Genomic DNA, 6,000 nt, shown 5'->3' with positions numbered 1-6,000 from the left:
GATTAGTATTCTCTCCCCCAAGTCCATAGAGGAAGCCTATCAAAGTGCTTTAAAAGTAGAAGAGAAGATCACCAGGAAGCAGAATGCCAGAAGAGGATGTGGATCTGGCCGAGGAAGAGGACAGTCTTTTGGCAGAGGCAGAACTGCCAACAACAATGAAGAAGGCAGCAGTTCAAAAACTGCAGGACCAACTGATAAAGAAGGTAACACTAGAGGAGGAAGGCCTTACCAGCGAGGAAGAGGTAATGGCAAAGGCAGAGGAAATGCCTATCAGTGTTACAAGTGTCACAAGTGGGGACACTGATCTTTTGAATGTCCTGAAAGTGATCAAGCAGGACAAAGAGGAGCATATGTTTCTCAACCGGAGGAAGCTGAGGCACCACCTCAAGAAGTGGAGAACATGCCTGAGACAGGAGAGGCCTTGGTGTTGAACAAGGTATTGTTGAAACTAGCTAAAGAATTAGCTGATCAGACACAACGGAAAGCACTGTTCCGAACTGTGTGTAAATCACATGGGAAATGTTGTAAACTGATTATTTATAGCGGAAGCACTGATAACCTGGTAGCCACTGAAATGGTAGAGAAACTGGATTTAAAAATATTGAAGCACCCAACCCCATACCAGGTGTCTTGGTTACAAAAATGATATCAATTGCTGGTTGATGAGCAGTGTGAAGTGGAGTTTCATATTGGTAGGTATAAGGATAAGGTAACTTGTGATATTATGCCGATGGATGTGTGCCATATACTGTTGGGTAGACCATGGCAGTATGACAGGAAAGTAGTCCACGATGGGAAGACAAACTGTTATAAGTTTGCGAAAGATGGGATCAAGCATACGCTGGTACCCATGAAAGAAGAAGATATAACAGAAAACAATGAACAAAAGTGTTATTGTTAGGAGGAAATGAGTTCCTACAACAGATTGGATATGATGAAATAAAGTTTGCAATTGTGCGAAGGCCAAGAGCAGTGTTAATCCCCACTGAGATTACTGATTTGCATGAGGAGATACAAGATATGCTATAGGTGTTTAGCAACATTGTAGTGGATGATTTACCGGATAAATTACCACCAAGAAGGAGTATCAGTCACCATATTGATTTTATTCAAGGATCTAGTTTACCAAACAAAGTTGCTTACCAAATGAGTCCAAAGGACAATGAGGAGATCAAGAAGCACGTACAGGAGTTGTTGGACAAAGGGTTGATTCGAGAGAGTTTAATTCCTTGTGTGGTTCCAACAGTCTTAGCTCCCAAGAAAGGAGGAGAGTGGCAGATGTGTACTGATTCTCGAGCAATAAATAAGATTACCATTAGGTACAGGTTTCCCTTACCATGGATGGATCATATGATGGATTATTTGAGCGGAGCGGCTTATTTTTCGAAGATTGATTTAAAAAGCGGTTATCATCAGATTCAGATTCGAGAAGGAGACGAGTGGAAGACTGCTTTCAAGACCAACGAAGGTCGGTATGAATGGCTGGTCATGCCATTTGGATTGAGAAATGCACCCAGCACATTCATGCACTTGATGAATGAGATGCTGAAGGAATATATTGGAAAGTTCATGATTGTGTATTTAGATGATATCCTTATTTTCAGTAAGACAAGGGAAGAACATTTCTGACACGTCAGGTGTGTCTTGGAAAAATTGCAGCAGAATAAGTTGCTGTTAAATTTGAAAAAGTGTATGTTTTTTAAGGAGTTAATTTATTTGGGGTTCATGATTTCAGAAAACGAATTAAAGATGGATCCAGAAAAGGTTGCAGCCATAGTTAGCTGGCCATCCCCCAAGAGTTTGTTTGAAGTACAGAGTTTTCATGGGTTGGCGAGTTTTTATCGGAAATTTATAAAAGATTTCAGTGGGATTTGTGCACCCATGGTGGATACCATTAAAAAAGCAAATCAACCTTTTCATTGGACGGAGTTGGCTGAAAAGAGTTTTCAACTGCTGAAAAAGAAGATCACCGAAAGACCCATTTTGAGGTTACCAGATTTCAACAAACTTTTTCAAGTTCGTTGCGATGCCAGTGGGATAGCCATTGGAGCAGTACTCAGCCAAGAGGACAAACCAGTGGCCTATTTTAGCGAGAAGTTGAATGAGAGTAGACAAAAATATACGTCCTACGACAAGGAGTTTTATGCAGTGGTACAAGCGCTGAAACATTGGAGACATTACTTAATGGGAAATGAATTTGTTCTGTTTTCAGACAATTCCGCTTTGCAATATGTCATGCAACAGCATAAGCTGAACCATAAACATGCGAAGTGGGTGGAATACCTCCAGAGTTTTATGTTTGTGCTGAAACACATCAGTGGACAAGCCAACAAAGTGGCAGATGCGTTAAGCAAGAGGAGTTTGATTTTACAGGAAAGCAGAGTGCAGGTGTTAGGCTTTGAGCATCTCAAGGATCTGTATGAAACAGATGCAGACTTTAAGGAAGCATACGAAGCTTGCCAGAATCCACTGTTGAGGGACAACAGTTTGTGGCTAGACTATAATATACAAGAAGGATTGTTGTTCAGGGGAGGACAATTGTGTATCCTAGAATGTTCAATGAGGGAAAACTTAATTCAGGAGAAACATAGTGGGGGTCTAGCTGGACATTTTGGCATAGACAAGACTTTGGACCAAGTAAGTCACTTCTATTATTGACTGAAGATGCTGCGCGATGTACAGAGATATGTGGCTAGATGTAATATGTGTCAACTGGCAAAGGGACATAGTCAAAATACGGGATTGTATACACCGCTACCTATTCCGGACAGACCATGGGACTCAGTCAGTTTAGACTTTGTCTTAGGCTTGCCAAGGACACAGAAGGGGTACAATTCAATCATGGTAGTAGTGGATCACTTTACTAAGATGGTGCATTTTATTCCCTGTAAAAAGACCAGCGATGCCACGCATGTAGCCCACTTGTTCTTCACAGAAATTGTCAGACTATATGGCTTGCGAAAGTCTATTATTTTAGATAGGAACGTGAAGTTAACGGATCATTTTTGGTAGACTTTGTGGAAGAAGATAGATACTAAATTAAATTTCATCTCAACTTATCATCCACAGATTGATGGGCAGACTGAGGTAGTGAACCGAAGTCTGGGGAATCTGTTACGTAGTCTGGTTGGTGAAAATTCACGACAGTGGGATCGCGTACTCGCACAAGCAGAGTTCGCTTATAACGATTCACCCAACAGGAGTACGGGCAAAAGTCCTTTCCAAATCCTATATGGAATGCACCCCCATGGTGTGCACGAGTTGCAGGATTTGGGTCGGTTGGAATGAAGGAGTGTTGATGGTGAATATTTCGCAAAGGTGATCAACGAACTTCATGAACAGGTGAAAACCAAATTGCAGGACAACAACCAAAGATATAAACAAAAGGCAGACTTAAAACGACGGGAAGTGCAATTCAATGTAGGAGACCTGGTATTGGCACATCTACGGAAAGAGAGGTTTCCTAAAGGGGAATATAACAAGCTCAAACTGAAAAAATAGGGCCTTGCCGGATACTGCGAAAGTTCTCTGCCAACGCATATGAACTGCAACTACCCCCGGGTATCAGGATCTCGCCCATTTTCAATGTGGCAGACCTGTACCCTTACATTACTGCTAATGTGGAGGACAGTTCAACAGAATACACATGGGACACCCAGGGAGAAGGAGAGACAGAGACATGGGTCAGACAGATGCCCCCAGCTAAGCCTCTAGAGATCGAACAAATATTGGATACTCAGGTAGCTAGGCAAACACAACAAAAGGAGTACTTATAGTACCTGGTTGGATGGCGGACAGATTCAAAGCGCTGAGTATTCGATTGAAGAGCTCATGGACAGGAGCCATGAGATTCATTCACCCCGAGAGCCTAATGCAGGAGCATCCAATTTGGGAGGCGACAACTGGACAAGATGTTAAAATTAAATTCACTTTTAGTTTATTTTTATTTTTTGTTTAAAAGAAGGTTGTCACAGCCAATGTTTTCCTTTAATTTGAACAATAGTTAGATTAGAAATTAGTTTTAAATAAGTTAGGAAACAAATGACCAAAAACTGGAATGTAACTACATTGTAACTGTAGGTAGTTCCTCAACAGAATGAGGCTACCAGTAACTTAAATAGGCAACCCAAAGACAAAGGTGGGGTTGCTGCCATCCAAAAGAAAAGAGACTAGAGAGCGTAGCTCTGAAATATATTTTTAAAAAGTAAATTGAAGCTTACAAGTATCCATTATTGTTTTCCGTAAATGACAAGAATTATGTAATGTGCATAGAAATTAATGACAAAATTGAATGACTGTTAATCAAATTGCGCATCAAACTGAAGGAGCCAAACACAGCAGAAGAAACCATCTAGGTATTTCACAAAAGCATGCTATTTATTTAACAGTGAAAATTTACAATATATATATATATATATATGTGTGTGTGTGTGTGTGTGTAAACATTTGTTAAAGTCCACGATAGCACAAAAAGATAGCATTCTGTAATCCCACGCAGGTCCGAGGCACAAAGCCTTCAAAAGCCATCCATAACAGTCCTCATACAATCGACACGGGCCAAGGAGGGTTCCACACAACCCAGAACAAACCAAATTGAGCAGAGACCAAAGAATTACCAACAACCAAAGACGGGATACATAAACGTTTTCCAAAATTCATAAACAAAAGTTACAGCAGAGGACACGGTGCATAGGAGGCCACCTATCGACAGACCAACTAAGACCGAGAACGGACAAAGGCATAGCCTAACTACTATCAACAAAATATATATATGACCGCATAGCGTAAACAGGAAGGACCCTACCCGGTTTGCGTAAAGCCGGACGAGAAGGGCGAAGACCCCAACATTTTCCCCAAAGACCAAACCCTTGCAACCATTGTGACGAGGGTTGAGTACCTGCACAGACAAACAGAGAATTAGTGAGGCAGCATAACCATAAACCCATGATAAAGAACAGAGAGAGGGTAGGATGAATACCCACAATGGATACCTGAATAGGAGGCCGGGCTCCATAGCTGAGCCACAAAACTGAGAGTAATAGAGCATAGCCAACGACACCAGAGCCAAGGAAAGCTGAGACACAATAGAGCGCAACCAATGGCTAGAGGGCCAGCAAATACCGAGACCCAACAGAGCATAAACAACGTCCACAGAGCCACAAGACCACCGTCTGCGCACCAGGAGCAAAGCTGTCAGCGAAAGTAAAAGGAAACGGAGAATTGAAACCAGAGTAGAGGAATTACCTCGAGTAGAAGCCGTCAAGCCATCGCTGGGAGAGTCAGGCAGAGGGCCTGGTAAAACAATGCAACCACTGAAACAGTTAAAAACAGTGCCGTCAACCTGGTAAAATCAAATATCCGTGAACAAATACAGAGAAGCCAAGGTGTACCTAGGGTGACCACAGAGCCAAAAACCTCCTCGGAAAAACCATGCAAGAAGTAACCACCAGGTCCAACGAAACACCATCACATAGTTAACAAAACGACAGAGGACCAAAGCCAAAGAAGGACCCAAAAGATAGCGGGAGGCAGAGCGCCATCCTTTCCTTACAAAACGAACCAGGTAAGAACGCAGGGGAGCAGAACCAAAACCGACAGAAACATAACCAACTCAACCACAACAGACCGCGCCATAGAGCTGTGTCACACAGACCGAGACCACCTCGGGATGGAGGAGAATTAATTGCCCATTAAAACCTTACCTAAAACCCCAAGCAAATACGAGCGCGGGAAAAGTTGAACGCAGGCCAACCGCCACGTAGGCTTGCCACCTCGGCGTCTTGGGGATTGTCACCAACTGGTTTCTGCGGGCATGATTTTTCAATGTTTGTGATTTCATGTTTGACATTCTATATATAGTATTGTATAGACAAAGAAGAAATACACAACACTTAAGTAAATTATTGCACAAAGTGTTTTCGTCTTAGGCAAGATAGATGTGTCAGAAAAAGTTAGAAAAAACATTGGATTTCATAGACAACGTAATAAAAGATCACCTTG

Source organism: Pinus tabuliformis, chromosome 7 (genome assembly GCF_031772625.1).
Source record: "Pinus tabuliformis cultivar Carrire ecotype Pingquan chromosome 7, CPIR1, whole genome shotgun sequence".
NCBI classification, from domain to species: Eukaryota; Viridiplantae; Streptophyta; class Pinopsida; order Pinales; family Pinaceae; genus Pinus; species Pinus tabuliformis.
Note: the sequence above shows the minus strand (reverse complement) of the source record.